The sequence below is a fragment of the Suricata suricatta genome, chromosome 5 (genome assembly GCF_006229205.1).
Source record: "Suricata suricatta isolate VVHF042 chromosome 5, meerkat_22Aug2017_6uvM2_HiC, whole genome shotgun sequence".
Taxonomy (NCBI): Eukaryota; Metazoa; Chordata; class Mammalia; order Carnivora; family Herpestidae; genus Suricata; species Suricata suricatta.
The window spans coordinates 69,229,686-69,249,586 of NC_043704.1; the positions used below are offsets into that span (position 1 = coordinate 69,229,686).

The 19,901-nt window shown below is 45.5% G+C and overlaps 1 protein-coding gene and 1 pseudogene across 1 annotated transcript in view; both read left to right on the forward strand.

The window, feature by feature from the left end:
- Positions 1-10,880, forward strand: part of LOC115292491 — a 21,529-nt pseudogene extending 10,649 nt beyond the window's left edge.
- Positions 1-19,901, forward strand: part of KALRN (kalirin RhoGEF kinase) — a 609,954-nt gene that overhangs the window by 91,387 nt on the left and 498,666 nt on the right. The gene's annotated exons all lie outside the window — the stretch shown is intronic.

Here is a 19,901-nt window from a genome sequence, read left to right on the forward strand (position 1 = left end):
TTCTTTCTCATTGCCATGTAATACTCCATTTTATATATATACCACATCTTCTTGATCCACTCATCAGGTGATGGACATTTAAGCTCTTTCCGTGTTTTGGCTATTGTTGACAGTGCTGCTATAAACACTGGGGTTCATGTGCTCCTATGCATCAGCACTTCTGTATCCCTTGGGTAAATCCCTAGCAGGGCTATTGCTGGGTCATAGGGGAGTTCTATGGATAGTTTTTTTGAGGAACCTCCACACTGTTTTCCAGAGTGGCTGCACCAGTTTACATTCCCACCAACAGTGTAGGAGGGTGCCCATCTCTCCACACCCTCGCCAGCATCTATAGTCTCCTGATTTGTTCATTTGAGCCACTCTGACTGGTGTGAGGTGGTATCTCAGTGTGGTTTTGATTTGCCTTTGGGTAAGGGTGTGGAAAAAGGGAACCCTCTAGCACTGTTGGTGGGAATACAAACTGGTGCTGCCACTCTGGAGAACAGTATGGCAGTTCCTCAGAAAGTTAAAAATAGAACTACCCTGTGAACCAGCAGTTGTACTACTAGGTATTTACTCAAAGGATACAAAAATACTAATTCAAAGGGATACATGCACTCTGATGTTTATGGCAGCATTATCTACAATAGTCAAATTATGGAAACAGTCCAAGTGCCCACTGACTGATGAATAAAGAAGATGTGGTATATATACACAATGGAATATTACTCATCAAAAGGATGAAATCTTGCCATTTGCAATGATGTGGATGGAGTTAGAGAGTGTTACACTAAGTGAAATAAGTCAGAGAAATACCATATGATGTCACTCATATGTGGAATTTAAGAAACAAAATAAACAAGCAAAGGGGAAGAAAAAGAGAGAGAGGCAATCCAAGAAACAGGCTGATAACTACAGAGAACAACGTGCTGGTTACCAGAGGGGGGAGGTGGGTAGGGGACTGGGTTAAATAGGCGATGGGGATTAAGGAGTGCAGTTGTTGTGATGAGGGCCACCTATTGTATGGAAGTATTAAGTCACTATATTATACCCCTGAAACTAATATGACACTGTATGTTAACTAACTGTAATTTAGATAAAAACTTAAAAAAAGAATTTATGCCTTTGATATATATGTTTTAAAGTACTCAATTGTTTTCATCATTCATATATTCTGTCCATTAATATTTAAGTATTTTTGTGTATGTGCAGGTCTGTGGTAAGTACTAGGAAGACAGCAATGACTAAGGCCAACTCCCTGCCCTCAAAAAGTGCTTATTGAAATGTCTCATTCTGACTTTTCTCAAGTTATTCATTATACCTGTAGTCAAAATGATCAGTGGAATAAAACCAGTTGATGAAAAGAGAAAACCAGAAGACTGGAATGTTGACACATACATGCTTTCAACTAATGTTATAATTGTTTGCCTGATGAGTACTCCTTGCTCCTCTTTCTACTAGTTACTTTATGTATATTAAAAGATGTTTGTCTTGGGTGCCTTGGAGGTTCAGTTGGTTAAGCGTCTGAGTCTTGATTTTGGTTCAGGTCATGATCTCATGGTTGCTGAGTTTGAGCCCTGCATCAGGCTCTCTGTTGACAGTGTGGAGCCTGCTTGGGATTCTCTGCCTTCCTCTCTGTCTGCTCCTTCCCTGCTCAGTCTCTCTCTTTCTCTTTCTGTCACAATAAAGACATAAACATTTGAGAAAATATGTTTTTAAAGAAGATATTTGTCTCTGAAAAAGATATGTTTCTTACAAATGTTATTTAGTTATCAAACATCAATGAGGACAGAAGCCTGAGGTGAAATGAACTTTTGGCTAAGAATGGAAGTCTCAGCCTAATCCTGTTTTACTGATTGGCCATTTAAAAGTGGTAGTTTTACTTTTGCTCCATTCAGAAGAAAGGTATTCCTTATGAGTTGACAATATAAGGAAAACTAAATGAAAATTTAAATCAAGTGACAAGATGTCAGTGGTCCCTCAGGATGTAATAAGACTATAGATTCCTGAGAAATATTGATTTGGGTCCCAAAAAGATACCTGGAGAAACAATAAGCTTGACAGAGGGGAACATTATGATCCAAGACTGTGTCTTCAGGTGTGTAGCCCTGGCACTGTGCCCCTACTCAGATGCTATCTCTGCCCTCTTCAATTGGTCCTGAAGGGTCCTGGGGTTCAGAGCTACCTCCTGGGTCTGACCTTGTCCCCTTCTCCACTCCCCAATGCTAGCTTCCCTGTCAACATGGTTATATCTCTGCACAGAGACAGAATCAGCTTTCCAATCCAGAAAAGCCATGAAGGTGTTCTTGGTCACTTGCACTTGACATCTAGAGAGCCAAGCAGGAAACTATGAATTGAGAAATTGAGGGCTGTAGAATGCTGATGAACAAAATTGTGCACAGCCTCATCTGTCTGCTTATGTGAGAGTGTTTTTAGTCCCTAAAGTTCTCAGTCACTGTGCTCAGAAAGCTTTTGTTTGAATGAAAGAGTCAAGCCATCCTCAAGTGCTGTAGCTGAATCATGTCCCAGCATCATAGTGGTGTGGAAAGCCACTTAGATAGGCTTGCCTTGTCTGTTTATAGACTCTAAAGGTCCCATGTTTCTACTCACGTCCTTTGTTCTATTAGAGGTCAAAACACTCTCTACCTCTGTTCCACTGTTGTGCATTAAGTCTTACCTGCTCTAAGGACCAGCTGAAAGCTCATCCACTCTGCCTGCATATGCCAGTCCATAGTAAATCCTTCTTATATTTAGTGATCACCATAGGTATGTTATTTAAGTTTGGCATATTCTGTAATGTTGGGGAATATGTCTTGTCTTGGCCGCTACACTTGGTGGTAAAGTGTGGAATGGGTTTGCTTCAATCACTTGGGTAATGGCATCAAGAAAAAGTAGCTGGAGAGAAGGAAAGTGGGCCATGGTCAGGAGAGGAGGGGATACAGTGGAGCTTGACCTAGTCCCAAGAAAAAACTGGACATTGCAGGCATCACCTTCAATCACCCATTTGCTCTATCACAATGGCCCTTTGGGCCGGCAGGACTATTTCCCTCTTAATTTTCAGTTCCTTAAGACATGCTTTCCCCTGCAGGATCAAGGCCATTATTGATGTTTGTTTTAACCTCATTTATCTGTGGAAGAGATTGGCTGCCTAAAGTGAGAGGAGGAAGGCAGGTGACACCATTCCATGTGATTTACCTTAGGGCCATGCCAGATCAAAGAAAGCATTGTTGGTTTTCTTTGTGACTTCCAGAACGTGTAGCTCGTGACATAAAATATGTACTTTATAAGTATGTGTTGATTGTTTGAGTAACATTCGCCAAGCTACATAAAACAAATGAAATGAGTAATAACTCATTTATTTATGGGGCAGCCTTCACCATTCAGAAGATAGAAATAGCCTTAGAGCAGCAAAGAAATCCATGCACATTGAGACCAGCACTTACTAATTTATGATTGTGTGGAAATTAAAGTTCCTGACTGAGCCATCTTCAATATGTCCTAGAACAGAGATTAAAGAGAGGTGCTATGGCTTGCTGGTATGTTAGTTACATCTACCCAGGAAGGAGGAAACAGTGAAATTCCTAGATATTTAATATGGGGGCATACATCTCTCTGCACATCTCAGTATGGTCTGGCAAGGGTTAGGTGGTTTACTCTGTTCAAGAAGTAAGCTTGTTAGAATCTTTTTAAAAAGCTGCATGAAGAATAAAGTCAGGAAATCTACCTGGGTTACTTGGTTTCCCAGTGATACTTTAAAGAAAAGTCTTTACCAATAACACCAAGTGTTGGTGAGGATGTGGAGCTCCTGGAACTCTTTGCTGGTAGAATGTATGTATATTGGTGCAGTAATGTTGAAAAAATGTAGGTGGTATCTATTATGTGTATCCTCATGTCCCTACAATTCTACTCCTGGATATACTCAACAGGTATGAGGGTTTGTCTTCATTATAATTTGTACAAGAGCTTTCATTATCAGCTTTATTCATAACAGCCCCAAACTGGAGACAACCATAATGTTTCTATACACAGTAGAATGACTAAATACATTGTTGTGTATTGATGCAACAGAATGGTATACAGCAACCAGAAAGAGCACACTATTGGCATTCTAACAGCATGGAGGAATCTTACAAACAGAATGTTGAGCAAACAAGCCAGATATGAAAGTATACATACTATCTTCATTTATATGAAGTTCAAGAACAAGCAAACCTGTTGTGTGGGGTAGAGGTCAGATAAAGATTATTCTTGATTGGTAGGGAGAGTGAGGGAACATTTGGGTAGTTGTAAATGCTCTAAATTACCATCTGGATGGTGGTGGCATCAGTGCATACATATGCAAAGATTTACCCAGCTCTCCTCTTAAGATTTGTACACTTTACTGTGTTCAAGTTATACTTTAATAAAAGAAAAGGAAAGAAAGAATAAGGAGGTATTACTAATATATGACGCTGAGTAGTTTGCCCCAGACCTCTGTATCTTTATTTGTTGACAGTTTATCAATGTCCTTATGGCTCTTGCCTCTGAAGCTTGTGGTGAATTTTAGCTTCTTACTCCTATTCTCAACTTGCTCTGGAAAGAGTTCCAGTCTGGGAGTCAGGAGGCCTCTGCTATAGTCTCTCTACCCCTCCTGTCAGCAGTTTACTTATGGCAGGTTTGCCAGGAAAGTCTATGAAAGAGATACCTGAATCTCTCCTTCACCTGTAACCTACAGGGTTTGGTGAAATAATGTTAGGTACAATATGTCAAAGAGTTTTAAGAAAAAACCAAAAGGGTTACCCTAATACCAAGATGATTATTGTACTTGAACTTGATGAAGTTGATAGCAGCTACTGACTTGAATCTTATGAAAGGCTGCCATTAGAGACCATGTTGTGACTTCAAACAATTGGGGAGTGATTTATGAATTGTTTTGGTGCTCAGCCTAAGGCAGTCAGTTGTACATGAGGGTGACCTGTGTGTAGAGAAATGCGGTGATTACAGAAGCAGCCAGTGCCAAGAGGCCTGAGGGCCCAGGCGATGCAATGGTCAGCATCAGCGTTCAGGATGATATTCTTTTCAAAGCGAAGCCTTTGGATTAATGTGGCTAGGTGAACAGTGCTCTGCTCAGGCAATCCAGTCTAGTTCTGGCTATTCTACCAAAAGGCTGTGTGATAGAGGCAGTCACATCACTTCCCTGGGCCTTAGTTTTCTTAAATGTAAAATGGGGCACCAGATGTCTTAGGTTCTTCTCAGCTTTAACTTCCTGTGTGTCTTCCCCATACAGCTAACTCTCAGTTATTTCTATGCACGTATTATGTGGTCAATTTTAAATCCTTAACTGACTTTCTCTTTTTATGTGGCTGTTTTCTATCATTCCTAGTCTTTGTGTTCAGGAAAGACAGATTCATTTTTGAACAAATAGATCTTTCATAACTCTTCTGTGAACAGTCATGTTGTCTCCTACCAGTAATGTCCATTATTCTGGATTATCGATTACCCATCATTTTGATCACCCAGTATCTCTTTCTACCATTAGTGCAGATGACTAAGTGCTGCTGAATGAAACAACTATATACCTGTGCCTCCTCCTTCCCTCTGCTCCACTGAATCCCTAGCCTGGCATGCCTGGCATGATGAGCAAAGCTGAGCATTGATAATGTTCTGGTTTGGCCACATTTTCCTAAGGATTATGAGAGCGGCTCCATCAGTGCTTCCAGGGCCCCAGGGCCTGGCACCTGAGCCAGTGACAGTACTGGTGTGAGGAGGACAAAGCCAGGGAGGAGAGAACACCCAGTGCTGGGGAGGTGAGCACTGAGGTGTAGCACGACACGCTTATGGGCTTCTTGCCCAGTCTGAGTTTTTCAAGGCTGAATGAAAATGCAGAGCCAAGGAGAAAATATTTCATTCCCCCCAGGCCAGCCTGGGCAGAGGTCTTATTTTGCACATGGCAGGACCTGGGGAAGGAAGAGGAAGGGCGATGGGGCCAGGAGAGGGTGACTTGGCAGCGTCTGGGAAGGAATCAGGCCCCAGTGTTATTGCTCAGGGAACTGGCGAAAAGCTTCGAGGCACCTTTATTTTTACTGTTCCTTCATGACTGTTTCTGCAGGGATTTTTCTGTCTCATGTTCCAGATTCTTCTGTGGGGGTTCTGTGGGTCAGGGGCAGGAAACTAGGCCAGGTCTTGGCCTCTGAAGATACTCTTTTTTTCCCTGGTAGCCCCTGCCTCTTTGGAGAATAGTCCTGATTCCTGCTTTGGGGGTGTCTAAGCCCTTCTCTCTGAAGTTTTGTCTCTTTTCTCTGGGTTGCCTCTGCCACTCCCTTATTTGGTGTGGGAGTTTGCTTTCTGAAGCCCCTGCTAGATGATGGCATACTGACTGCTTCTGTGCCCACTCCCAGCTGAAATGGTACTCCCTTCAAAGCAGGCCCCCTGAGGGGACGAAGGCCAGTGATTCCACCTATGACCAGACTCTGTGGGTTCTGCATTCTGGGAACTGTTTTGCAATGTGGTGGTGCAGATTCCTTTTTCTTTCTAAATTATCTATAACAGTGACAAAACCTTGTTTTTGGACAAGGTTAATTTGATTTTTGGAAACAGCCCAGCTTCACTTGGGGAATTCTAGGGGAATAAGGAACCAAATCCGGGCAAGCTGAGTGATAGTGGTTTTATACTAAAAATTTTTTAAAAATCAAGTTTTGCCTATGCAGTAATGGCACAGTTTGCTTATTGTTTATTTAAAAATGACAGTGAAGGTTGTTCTCAAGAAGATCCCCAAAATGTTTTCAGCATCTACTGGGATAAGCATAGAGCCCAAGGGGACAGCAACAAGGAAGTCTCCATTTCTCAGTTCAGTTTGGTAGGGTTGGGGGTTTCTTGTGGGTCTGCAGCATCATACGCAGCCCAGGACACTCTATGTGACTGCAGAGACACTTCTGTGCCTTGTGGGAGGGAGGGGAGGACGAATTCAGGGCTATTGCCAAGTCCCCTATAAATCTGAATTCAGATGTTGCTGGGGAGGGAGACTGAATGATAGGATCTGAGTCAGAGGACTGCCTGATGTGGACAGAGCTCAGCTCAAGCCAGTGGACCTGCATGGAACCACAGGCAAAAAAAACTTGAGAGAAGTGGGAATAGGACAATGTGTTCCTTATGTAATTCAAACGGCCTTTGTCAAGTTGTCTTAAAGAGCTGTTCTTTGAAAGAGTTGGGGATGTTAGAACCAGGGTCTGGGGTATGACCAGACAGTCTGGTTCCCAAGGACTCAGGCTGTTTTTCAGAGCAGTGACTGAAGACATGGGGGAAGTTGAGATGGCTGATAGAGAGAACTCTCCCCCGAAGCTATTAACAACCAGGTTTTTTTTTCATGGGTGGGGTCCTCAATGATGAACTGATGTTGGTGACATTCTAATTACATCTGTCTAGTTGCTGAGCTCAGAGTCAGCAAGGAGCCTAGTCTGGGTAGGGGAGAGAGCTGATGCAGATGGATCATCTCCTGTATTTATATACATCATCTCAGGCATTTATATACATCATCTCAGGTAAGATGGACGTTATGATCCCCATTTTACAGGTGAGGAAACAGAGGTACATATAGTGAGGCCACTTCCTATGATCTCCTCAATGCCTTCTCCCTTCTAATTGCACACTTGTTCAATCTTTGTGTTCTGCATGTTGCATTATGATTATTTTTCCACTCCTAGCTATTCTAATGGGATTGGTCTAGGATGGAGCCAGGCTTTGGTATTATTTTAAAAGCTCCCCAGGTGATTTTCATGTGCAGCCAGGGATGAGAACTGCTGATCTAGACAGTAAGTTTTTCATTTTTGTGTATCCCCAGGGTCTAGATCAAATTTGAGTGTGTATCAGAATGAGTTGGAGAGTTTGCTAAAACACAAGTTGCTGGTCCTAGTCTCAGAATTTCTGATTCAGCAGTTCTGGGGTTGACCCAAGAATGTGCATTTCTAACAAGTTTCCAGGTACTGCTGCTGCTGGTGGCGGTGGTCTGAGGACTGTACTATAAGAGTCCCTTGGAACAAGGGTATGCACTTGGTGGATGCTGATTGAATTGGGCACATCACCAAGTTGCACAAAAATTTGAACAACCATGGCCTAATTGGTAGCAAAGCCTGCTCTCTTACTATGATTTTAGCCCTACTATCAGGGAACCTGGGAGGACAAATGGGGTGGCCCTGATATCTACTTAACCTCTGAGAGGAGGGTAAAATGCATCAGTCTTTAGAGTCTCCTCACAGGGAGAGACAATACCAATTTCTTGCCAGGAAGTCTAGTGGCTGTTGCATGTTCAGAAATTCTGAGTAGAGGTTCAAGGCAACTAATAGGTCCTAGTGTCCTAACCCAGGACATAGATTGCTGGTGTAAGGTGTGACCTGACAAAAGATGGTCATGGATGTGCACATCTCAGAGTGTTTGTTATAAAGTGTTTGCTGAATCTGCTTTAACACATTCTGCCTTGTTTGTGCTCCACAGGAAATTCAGAAGATGGTTTAATGATGTCAGATTTTGAGGAATGGGGTCTTGAGCCATCCTGAGTAGGGGGAAGAGTTTTTGGGTGGAGCAGCTGTGACAGTCTGGGTAACTAGAACTGGAAAGGATGTTTCAGGCCAGAGCAGGGATAGGGTGTTTAGAAGAGGGGGAGAAGAGGTATGTCAGCAAATGCAGAAGATGTGGGGAGTTCCTTTCTCCTTCTGGAGAGATGTCTTAGATACCTGGAGACTCACATTATCAGGTTTTGTTGAACAATGAATGATTTTTAAAAATCCACCCTAAAACAAATCTTCACTTACGTGCTTGCTATGGGTACAACATTGTTCTAAATGCTGTGTGGGGCCTCCAAAAAATAAATAATAAAATGCAGAGTATGATATGTCACATAATTAGTGCAGATGGGTCTTCAAGAAATGGGAGAGAAGTCCTTTGTGCTGTGTGGCTGCATAAAGCTTTGGGAAGGCTGAGTCCACTGGTTCTGAAGGTTGAGTGAGTGTGAGATGGGCAGTGATAATGAATGGAGTGATGTTGGGGTGTGGTTCCTAATGTATGAGTAGCTTAAGCTAGGCATAATGGATGTTTGTGGGGAGTGATGGTGAGAATGTGGATGGCAAGGGGAAATGAATGTAAGATCCTTGTTCTAGATTGTTGTTCCATCCCTGTCTTCAAAGCATGAGAACTGGGACTGTTGGTGACCCTTCTGAGGCCCCCTACCTTTGGCAATAGGGCTGATGGTACTGAGTACTCTTTAGAAGATTTTCTCCAAGGAGTCCTCACACACAAAATTTAATCTTTTTGGTTGTTTTCCAGAAATATTGGAGGTTGGAGGGAGGAGAGGAAAGCTCCCTTCCACTACTTTTTACAGTTGGGAGGACTGGGATCTAGGGAAGGGAATGGGCAAAAAATGATGCTCTGGGTGTGGGTTGGATGCAGAGGATTGATGAGATGGATATGTGAATGGAATGGTGTTTGATTAGGGCAGGGTCAAGGGCACAGTCTTCCCGGAACAGCACTGGGACATGAATGCTTGATTCTAGTATTGTTTCTTGTGCAATTTCTGTTTTTGTGGATTTGGGAAGAAGTATGGAAAATAAGAGAGGTCAGAATGGCAGTGACATGGGGACCACAGGGTGAGCCATAGCTGCAAACTTGAACCAGAATGGGCTTGTGATGCAGGAGGCCTAAATGTTAATGGTCACCCAGAAGTTCCTGACTGACTGGGCTCTCTACCTATGAGAGTAATAGCATGACATCCATGTGGCTGGCACTGGCAAGGGGGGGCTGGAGGAGATGGTGGAGGAGCTCAGCAGTGGGAAGGTGATATATGCCTTCTATAGAGTGAAGGACCCCAACTCTGGCTTGCTCAAGTTTGTCCTCATCAACTGAACAGGTGAAGGTGTGAATGTTATGCAGAAGGGAGCATGCACCAACCCTGTCAGCACTGTGGCCAGCTTTCTGAAGGGGGCCCATGCGATAGTCAATGTGAGGGCCAAGGAGGATGTGGAGTCTGAGTGCATAATGCAGAAGGTAGCCAGGACCTCAGGTGCCAACTATGCCTTCCACAGGGAGAGTTGCCATTTCTGGGATGGGCCCTCAGGTCCCAATGGGCTCTGTGTACCAGAAGTCCAATGCCATATCTGAGATCTGAGCTGGCAAAGATAGCTTCTGGGCCAAAGCAGAGGAGGAGGAGGAGACTCATAGGCTGGAGGAGAAGTGGTGGGAAGAGGAGGAGTAGCAGCTACTAGAGCAGGAGTACCGGGAGCAGGAACTGTATGAGGCCTCCCTCCAGGAGCAGTGCTATTGGGAGGAACAGGGCAGTGAGGCTGGATCCCAGGGGGAAGTGTGAGTAGCAGGAAATAGTTTCAAGGAACAGAGAGGAACAGGAGCCTGTCTATAAGCAGCCAGCACATGCATGGAGGATTTTCAAGCAGAAGGAAAAGGCCATGTCCACCACATCTGTCTCCAGCCCCCAGCCAGGTGAACTGAGGAGTCTCTTCCTGCAGAAGCAGCTCAACCCAACTGGAGACCCACCTCAGCAAAGAGCCTACCCATGCCTCATCAAGGCTCAGGGCAGACCTCCCTGAGGAGCCAGCACCTAGTACTCTGCTGTGTCTGGTGCAGACAGAAGAGGAGGACATGTATGAGGAGCCATCAAAGCAGGAGACTTTCTATGGAGGCCCCAATGCTGCAGCACTAAGATTCTGGCTCTGAGCATGTGGACCACAGGACTGAATGGGAAAAGGCTCTGTGCTCAGACCCTGTACAACTACCAGGCAGCCAAGGACACGGAGATCTCCTTCAACCCTGAGAACCTCATCATGGGCATTGAGGTGATCAATAAGGACTGGTAGCATGGCTATGGGCCAGAAAGCCACTTTGGCATATTTCCTGCCAACTCTGTGGAGCTCATTGAATGAAGATCCTTCACTGCTGGCTGCACCAAGGCCATCCTTCCCTTCCCCACCTAGATGTGCTTTACTTATTGCTGAAGAGGTGGTGTTCATGGTGTGAGAGACATGGGCACTCCTCCAGGAATGGAGGAGTCTTGTCTTCCCAAAGACAAGCCCTTGGGCTTTCTCAGGCTCAGTGGCACAGCCCCTGTCTTTCTAAATGCAGCAATACCCTGGTGATTCCCAAACATGTTCTGGCAGCTCCCAGGCCCTCCCAACCAGCCTGGCCTTTGACCCCAACAGAAGACATTGAACCACGCCCTGCCCATGACCAGCCCTTCAGTGACCTCTGCCTGAGGAGAATGGCATTACCAAGCTGGGCAGTCAGAATAGGGGCATTTGCCTTTTCTTTCTTTTCTTCTTGGCTCTAAAGGGTATTGGCTATTGCTGTTAGTGACCCCTGGGAACCATGAACTTAGCAGAGTTTATGGATAAAGTCAGAGTTAGTCATGAAAGTTTGGACAACAATAGATCATCTTTCTGGACTGCTTTGTGCTCCAGGTCCTCTTTCCCTATGCCTGGGCTGTGGACTGTGAGCACTGGGGACAGGGATGACCAAGCCTCCATCTGAGAATATGAAAGAAGCTGGAAGACATCAGGAAATATCCTTTCATGTGGTGAGGCCTCTTCTGCTGGCCATAGTGTGTGCTCTCAACTGATTCTGGTTCAGGAAAAGTAACCAGAGTGCCTATGCCTGCTGTTTCACCTATTTCTGTCCCAGCCCACCTGTGTCTGGTTTCAGAGTAAGAATTGTCCGACACAGGCCCCAGTGTGATCTGCTCTGCTGTGGCCTGAATGTCCATATGTGAAAACAAACTCCTTTCCTGTCCATGTGTGAAAACAAACTCCTTTCCTTGGTGTCTGTGTTGTGTGCGTGTGTGTGTGTGTGTGTGCGTGCACGCGTGCACATGTACGTATGCACTCTCAGACCTTGGGCCAACCATAAGCCATCTGAAAGGGGCATAAATATTAAGATGTAGGGGGACAAAAGAAGAAAAAATAAGAGAAGGGAGGTCAGAGCAGCCCTAGGCAGAGCATAAGTTTCCAGTATCTCTTAGTGTCCCCAGCAGCCTGGCATCTCAGTGTTTGCAGGGCCTGTCCTGGGTGCTGTGTCCTGGTACTGTGGTTTTAGGAGTGCCCTCTCCCAACCAAAGTTCATGCTGCTTCCACCCGTCCAGCCTTCTCTGGACCTCCTTTCCCACTTTGGGCCCAGTGAGAGCTGAGCATTTAATCAGAACTGCAATGTCTTCTCTCCCTGCTGGATTGTCCATTAGACAGTGACTTAACTGGTCTGGAGGAACCCCATTGTTCCCCCTATTAAAACCAGTCATGACTCCCATAACTGTGAAGTCTGCCAGATCTGACTAAAGGAGGAGGGGGAGGTGTTTGTCCTCTACTCCACCAGGGGTATCACCCATGAGTATTTATACCAGAGAGGAGTGTTCCGTTGCCTTGGCAACTTTCTTGCATGGGTTTTGGTGCTCATAATATCTGACAAATCTCAGTGTTTCACACTCAATGGGCAGAGATGGAGGAGTAGATGAAAGGGTGAATTTCAAAGATCAAGGCTAGGCCCAAAGATATAAAGGATGACTAAGATAGCATATATCAGAAACTGCTGAGGTCACAGAGATATCCTTCAGTTCCTCCCTGTCTGCCCTCTCTCCTTCCACCTTTTCCCCTGTAGTTACATCTCACCCTTCGGTGATGCTCCTGGGGCCTCTTAGTTCTATGTATCATTCAGTCACATGAACAGGGGGTGCCCACATGGGCAGAGTGTCCTGCTGGGTGCTGATGGGAAGTGGTGGGTGCAGAGGGAGGAAGAGTCAAGGTCCGATGTGTGGCTCTTCATCACACATCACACATCTCCTTAGAGAGCTCCCCATTTGTTGGGGGCGAGCATGGGATTGCTACCGTGGCACTTCTGCTGGAAGGAAGGGGAAGACAGTGGGGTGATGGGGCCCAAAGTTTAGGAGTGTGGTGTTCTCTGATGCTGTCCATCTGTATCATGGTGCATGTAATCTGATGTGGGATGGCAGAAAGCGTTCCTTGCAGAGATAGTTGGTGCATCTTGGGCATGGGCAGGGCCAGGGAGGATACTAGAGGGCCTGCAGTAGGCTGGTCTGGGGAAGCTGGCCCTGAGGAGGAGAGTCCCTTTGTGTCAGAGAAGCTCTCTCCTCCCGGATTCCATCCACGGCACCTTTTCCTGTGGTGATGCAGTCCTCTGTGAGAACGTTTCTTTGGATACAAAAGACCAGAGTACTGAGAAGGCAAAGGACCCTGAGGTTGGTAGTGCCCTGTTTAGGCCATTCTTTGGAGATAATATGCTGAATAGGTGTTTGTGTGTTTAAGTCCAGATGTCGATGTTGAAAAAGTAGAGCTTCCTCAGAAACACAACCAAGAGCTGTACCTTCTGTGGCTTTCTATGATGGGATCCTCCTGACCCATATTTCCCCCAGCATTTTAAGTGCATTAACTGTTTCTGTTACATCTGTAATTTATTATGTACCAGCCATGTGCTAGACTCTGTATGATAGAGGCTCTTTGTTTTTTTTTTTAAACTTTTTTTTAATGTTTTATTTATTTTTGATGCAGAGAGAGACAGAGCATGAGCAGGGGAGGGTCAGAGAGAGAGAGGGAGATACAGAATCCAAAGACAGGCTCCAGGCTCTGAGCTAGCTGTCAGCACAGAGCCTGACTCAGGGCTCGAACCCACGAACGTGAGATCTGACCTGAACCGAAGCCGGAGGCTTAACCGGCTGAGCCACACAGGCTCCCCTGATAGAGGCTCTTTGGAACCACTCTTTCCTACTTTGCTGAGAACTGCTGGGCTGTGCCTTGTTAGGAATCAGGCGGTGAGTGCAGAAAGGAGCAAGGCAGAGCCTGGATCTCAGTGAGGAGAGTGAGAGTGATCACACCAAGGTGCCTGGGATTCTCTCACACAGGGGTTTCAAGGAAGGTGTGGGCATTGGCCTTTAATCTGCTGAGGAGGTAAGTAGAACCCTGGGGTTTGGATGTTAGGAGATCATGGGTCATCTTTGAAGGAACAGTTTCAGGAGAGTAGTGGGAGCAAGGAAAGCATAGCTGAGAATTTCTGCATTATCCGGGAAGCTTCCTGGCTCCACCCTCATTCTCTCCTCGTATACCGTGATCCCTTTTATTTTGGTTCTATGAGCTGGGGAGATGGCTTTTCTGTGGTGCTTTGCTGCCCTTCTGCTACTGGGGAGTGCAAGGAAGTACTGTCTTGCTGACTCTCAGATTATACCCTCAGGGTCCCACATTGTCACCTAGTACTTCTAGCCAGCAGGTTATCTCTTTTATGACCCCTCTCATTTAGTGATCAAGGTAGATCCTGGTGAAGCTGTGAGCTTGCTCTTTTAGGTCCCCTTGCCCTCTGGTTTCTAACTCACTTCAGCCTCCCCAAATAGGATCAGTGATCCAGCTCCAAAATGACCCCTTCCTCTTCTCCAAAGCATCAAAATTCTTGCTCTCTCAGGCAGCTAATAAATTAATGTACATTTTGTAACTTCTGATTGGTAATAGCTCAGTGGGCTCTCCTCATGGGAGAGTTTGATATTTAAAAGAAGAATGTTAAGCTAAAGAAGTAGATCTCTAATAGTAGAATTTCAGTTTCCATTGACAGTCAGGTGGAGTAGATATTTTGGGAGCTCTGAGCTATATTTACAGAACAGCAGTTATATCCCCAACTCCTCTGTTCTGTGTCTGTCAGATTTTATCATGAGGATGGAATTCAGTTCATGGTGCCCCAAACCCAGCTCCAGGAGAAATATGATCAACATTTGGCAGGTGGAGGGGGAAATTGACATTTTTGGTGCTATCTCAGAACATATAATTAACTAGGCCTTTTGAGTAGTACTAATGGAAAATCTATATCATTGACAACTGAATGGGAATGGAAAGGTCTGATCTCAGGTGGAGGTGAAGGGAACTAACATTTAATAGATGCCATCTGTATGCCCTACATTATGCCACGTACCTGACATTAAGACACTTGTTTTATTTACTTTTCAGACAGGGTGGACAACCAGCTGATGTACACTCAGGTGGAGCATCTGTCATTCATTCCCAAATTTTTCTGACTCCAGAGTCTTATTCCTTGTCTCCATACCAAAATGTTGGACAAGGTTCCCTGTGATTTTCTGTTCCTGGCAAGGCTGTGATCCCTTACTAGAGCACAGAACAAAGTCCTGCTTGGGGAGGGAAGTGTACTAGATTCTTCTGGGCTTGACCCTGTTTGAGGGCCTCTCTTGCTCTATTGATGGGAATAATTAAATGTTGGCTCAGGGATTCTGTTTCCATTCTCTTCTCTTATCAGGACATACAGTTCCTTACTCACTGAGCAGCTGACTTGCCTTCCCTGGGGGCTTAAGAAGTAGCCAAGGGCTGTCCTACCCTGGGTGAAGGGTGAACCTCCTGTCCTCCCCCCAGCTTCAGGTTTTTTTTTCCCGAGTTGGTGATTCATGATTTTTCACTTGAATATCTTAGAGGAACCTTAGGCAGAATGTCTAATGTGAAAACGATCAATCTGATCATCACCTTCCCCCCAATTTTATTTTTTGCTAGGCTTCTCTAGTCTGAATATGGGACTCTCATTCTGTTGGTTTGAAACTGTTCCCCAGCTTCAGAGACTTTTCTGTTCATCCTTGATATAATTGGGAGACTAGTCCTTGCTTGCCATTCTCAGTGCCAACCCCTACTTGGGACCCTTCATTCCCTCAGCCCAGCCTCTAGTGTCTCACCCAACCCAACTGGTCTGTAGTGTTTCCCACCAGCTCTTTCTTCTAAGTGAAGTGGTCTTCCAAAAAACATGTTTCCTGCCTTTTCTCCTATGGATGAGATTTTTCCCACCCCAAATGCCCTCACCTGTCTCCTTTCTCCTCACCCATCCTCCCCCTGAATCCTTTAAGTCCTGCCTCTAGTCCCCTTCCTACACAGAATCTCCTGTGCCCACCAAAATCAGAAGGAACACTTACTGCATTTAAACTGTGCTATAATTTATTTTTGTATGCCTTCTTTGACAATTTTTGTAACATTTCACTAATTGTTAATTTTCACATTTTATCACCCTAGTTGCAAATTAATTCAGAGCAGGAGCTGTTTAATATGCCATTTTCTTTCCCATAGCATTTAGCACAATGCAGGGTGTTGGCTAGGGGACTGCCGGGTTCTCATTCTTTCTGCTCACTGCACCCTCCTCGTACTCACAGCCCTGTTCTTATCTCCAGGAACTTTCCCTTAGTAACCCTAGCAGTTTTTCAGCCTATCAGTGTCTTTGCCCTTGTTGCCTTCTTCAGTCCTTCTCATACCCAATACTCATCCACGTCTTACCATCTTAGAGAAGCAGTGTGATCCAGTGCAAAGTGCACAGACCGTGGAACCAGGTGGGTCTGGGTTTGAATCTTGCATCTATTATTTACTAGCTGTGTGACTATAAGTTACTTAACCTCCTTGAGGCTAGGCTTCTTCAACTCTGAAAATGGAGGAAGTATTTTTTTTAGGGAGGAGAGAGCAAGAAAGAGAGAGGGAGAGCAAGAGAGAGATTGCGGGTGCGCGTGACAGCACAGACAAGGACTCATGGGGGAAGGGTAGAGGGCTAGAGAGAGAGAGGATCTTAAGCAGCCTCAGGCAGTGCTGAGCCCAACTCAGGGCTTGATCTCACAACCTTGAAATCCTGACCTGACCTGAAATCAAGAGTCAGGCACTTAAGGGCCTGTGCCCTGGGGAAACTATTCTTTATCCTCAGGTAGAGGTACACAATAGACCTTCAAAAAAGATTAGACTCCTTCCCTCACTACACCCTCAATTTCTCCCTCTTCCATACAGCGCTTCCAGAGTATTCCTTTTGATACTCAATTCTGTCTCTGCAGTCCTATAGCATTTATAGTGTCAGGGACTCAGGCATGTAAGAACTGCTCATTTCAGAGATCCAGAGACTGAGGCCCAGAGAGCCTCACCACAGGTTGTGCAGGGCCCATGGGTGGCCAAGCCAGGTCTAGCACTCAGGCCTGAGACCCTGTAGTTGTCTGTCAGCACCATGCTATCTACCCTCTGCATGCTCTGACCCACCAGCGTGAGCCCTCCCTCAGCTCCACAGCATCCTGCACTTTGCAGAAGGAACGTGGAAGAGGTATTTAATAAATACTTGTTGATGCTGTGTTTATGCATGATGTCTTACTCCCCGGCTGAACTGTATGTTCCCCCAGGCCAGAAGCATGCCCAGCTTTATGCTGTTCTTTGTCCCTTTTTGGTATTCAGTACAGACCTGGATTTAAAAATGGCAGGTTAATTTCAGGCCCAAGAACAAGGATTCTTGCAGCTGGGCAGGAGGCCTTCTCTCTATGATTCCTGGGGCTGTCTGTCCCCACATATTCTGGTTACCTCTGGTGTGCATGATTCTGTGCAGTATGAGCTGCTCCAGGGGAGAAGCCTGTGTGTGCAGCAATGGTGCACAAGGAGCCTCCCATTTGTTACTCCGGGGCCTCCTCCTCCCCCACTTCTCCTCCCCCCACCCACTCCCTGCACCATGCTGCTGCTCTGACTGCTCTGGCTAAGAATATATCATCCTGGTTGCATAGCAACGAGTTTGGTTTCCTTTACTTCTCCTTCTCCTCCTCCCACAAAACTGCCTGAGCTCTAAATTTAAGGTAGTGTATCAGGAGATGCCACTACCCCACAAATGCCTCTGAACCCCAGCATTGTCCCCCCTATAGCTACTAGCATTGTGAGGACAGAAACTGACTCCTTTGTTCACTATCCCCAACAGTGGGGTTCTTGGCATATAGTAGGTGTTCAGTAAGTATCTGTTGGATAAGGAGTGAATGAATTGTTTTCTCAGAATTCCTACAGTTGAGAGGTGCTTCTGGGACTGGGAAGTGTTATCACTGACTCTGGAATGGTCTATAATTGACAATTTTTGGCTGGACAGATACCTTCTTTTTTCCTCCAGCAACTAAGAAAGTAAGGAAAAGAAGGCATGTATTTCTTAATATTTTGCTGGCAGGTGAATGGCAAGTATGTTTTCTTTTTTCTTTTCTGGAAGCTGGTGATTCAGTCAATCCACAGGATTTAAGGAGCCCAGCGGGAGGTACCAGTCTAATGTGGTTTCCTGCCTTGGGAAGCTCATGGTCTAAAGGGCTGGGGATAGATCACTTTATCTGGTGACCTGAGTATGAGGCTTGTTTTCAGGGGTAGGTTTGAAGTCACAAGGTACTAGGTTTGAATCCCAGCTCTGCTAACCGCAAGTTGTGTGATCCTGGGTGGGTCCCTTAATTTAGCTTATGGATTGGAAGATTTATATGAGAAAACCCACTTTAACAGAGCGTCAAGAAACAGGTGTACCCATATTAGTGCAAGTTTTCTTTTCCTTGTTTAGTGAGAAGACAGAAACATACCAGAAAATGCTTGTTGTCAGTGCTAGTGATAGGATGCCATCAGTATACAGGCCCTATAGAGAAAGTGGGACCCAGAATGTACCAGCTTTTGGGGGCTAGAAGGGGTACTCTCCCTGGACCTATTGTATTTCCTTTTTATTTTTCCTGGTTTAAAAAATAAGTGTTGGATTTCACAACTGACTTCCCAGTTGCCCTGTATTCATTTCCTTCCAAACATCCCTGCATAACACCCCAAATTGACCTAGTGTAAACCTCAGGGGGGAGTGGGAGGTTCAGGGTCCAGAGAGAAGATGAAAGTTCAGGGGCTTTTCTGGGGTCATAAGAAAAGAGGGGGCTGGGGAGAGGCTGCTGTTCAGCTAAAAATAGCATCAGCAGTGGCTGCTGCTTAGGGAGCAGCCAGAGGTCAGAAGCTGGGGCAGCCCCAGGCACACATTCCCGGCAAAGAACTTGGTTTGGCTAGCTGTTCCTGCCCCTTGGGATGGGATGGGAGACAGGGCCTAGTCACGTGTGTCACCTGTGCCTGCCCACAGTGAGCAGCCAGCGTGTGATCTTCCCTTCCAGGCCCGCACACCAACCTGCTTCCTCCTCTTCCTGGTCACTTCACACACTGCCCCCCACCTTCCATCTTTCCCTTCTATAGCAGTACAACAGCAACATCCATTTACTAGACTTCTTACAAACCAGGCACTTTGTACTAAGTGTTCTCAGGCCTCTGTACTCTGGAAGTCTATTGTCTGTGATAGCATCCTGGCCCCATGGACTGCCAGAAAAACAATCGAAGAACAACCATTAAATAAACACAAAATAGATGAGATAACATGTTCCCATCCTGTATGAGCTGAGACCCATGGTATTTGTAGGGGCCTTCTGGTTGTGTTTTTGAGAAAGCCTGGGAGTTTCCTGCTTGAAACAGGTGAGGATGAGCTTTCTCAGGGTCAGCGATCTGGAAAAAGCCCCCCTCCCACCAGCAAGAGAATGGAAGAGAGGAGTTTCCGGCTGGAGTCTGAGGCTGGACCTTAGGAGAAGATGCACACAAGAGGTGAGGAGTTTGAGGAGACAGTCAAAACTGTCTGCACATTTGCTGCAGACTTGTTCTGATAATTGAATAGATCAATGGGATTTGGATCCAATTGGATCAAATTAGAATGGTGAATGGATTGATCCATTGGTTGAGCTATTCACTCAGTCAGCATTTAAGGAACATCTGCTAAACACCAGCATGGATGTGAGGGCATTCAACATCTAGAAAATGCTGATGCTCAGGCTTCATCCTAGAAAAATTACATAAAAAACCATTTCTGGGTCTGAGAGGCAGGCCTGGGTAGTTAAATTTCTGGATGATTCCACTGTGTAAGATAGAAAATCACTGGTCTAAATGAGCCCGGGCCTCCTTCCTGTAACACTGCCACTGATCACTCTTTTCTGGTCATGGCTGTCCTTGCCTTCTGAGTGATGTGACTGAAAATATGACCTGCAGTCTCTGAGATACAGCCAGCACTTGATGGCCAGTTCACATGAACACTTACTAAGCAGCTACCATGGGCCCAGCATTAGAGAGACACAGAGGCGAGAATAA